We start from the raw sequence: 921 nt of genomic DNA, 5'->3' as shown, positions 1-921 counted from the left end.
GAGGTTCCAAAATAACAGGCATTACTTACAGTCAGTGAATCAACAACTCCAGTTAATCCCTTTGACTCAAACACTTTATATAACAACTTACATTTTAATAAATGCTGTGAATGTGGTTCCAAGCTAAGTCTTTCAATCTTATTTTAATGAAGACTGATAAAATAAACCCATTCCCAGAGTCTGTCGGCTCCGATATGAGCGGAGAGAGGCTTACATTGCAGAGTTCAGGGTCTTTCTCAAATAGAATGGAATCCTACAATTTTAGCGAACTCTTTCCACGGGGTAGATTGTGCCGGCATGAGATGGTGTAAAACGGGCGATAGCGAATTGGCAGAATGCTTTACAATTATCCCTGTTTTTATTCTATTTGAAAATGAATAACAGTTATAATGGGTGACTTTAATATGCACATAGATTGGGTTAAGCAAACTGGAAGCAATACGGTAGAGGATGATTTCCTGGAGTGCATAAGGGATGGTTTTCTAGACCAATATGTTGAGGAACCAACTAGGGGGGAGGCCATCTTAGACTGGGTGTTGTGTAATGAGAGAGAATTAATTAGCAATCTCATTGTGCGAGGCCCCTTGGGGAAGAGTGACCATAATATGGTGGAATTCTGCATTAGGATGGAGAATGAAACAGTAATTTCAGAGACCATGGTCCAGAAACTAAAGAAGGGTAACTTTGAAGGTATGAGGCGTGAATTGGCTAGGATAGATTGGCGAATGATACTTAGGGGGTTGACTGTGGATGGGCAATGACAGACATTTAGAGACCGCATGGATGAATTACAACAATTGTACATTCCTGTCTGGCGTAAAAATAAAAAAGGGAAGGTGGCTCGACCGTGGCTATCTAGGGAAATCAGGGATAGTATTAAAGCCAAGGAAGTGGCAGACAAATTGGCCAGAAATAGCAGCG

Source organism: Pristiophorus japonicus, unplaced genomic scaffold, assembly GCF_044704955.1.
Source record: "Pristiophorus japonicus isolate sPriJap1 unplaced genomic scaffold, sPriJap1.hap1 HAP1_SCAFFOLD_58, whole genome shotgun sequence".
In the NCBI taxonomy this organism is placed as follows: Eukaryota; Metazoa; Chordata; class Chondrichthyes; family Pristiophoridae; genus Pristiophorus; species Pristiophorus japonicus.
The sequence above is the reverse complement of the archived record's forward strand: the minus strand, read 5'-3'. Positions refer to the sequence as shown.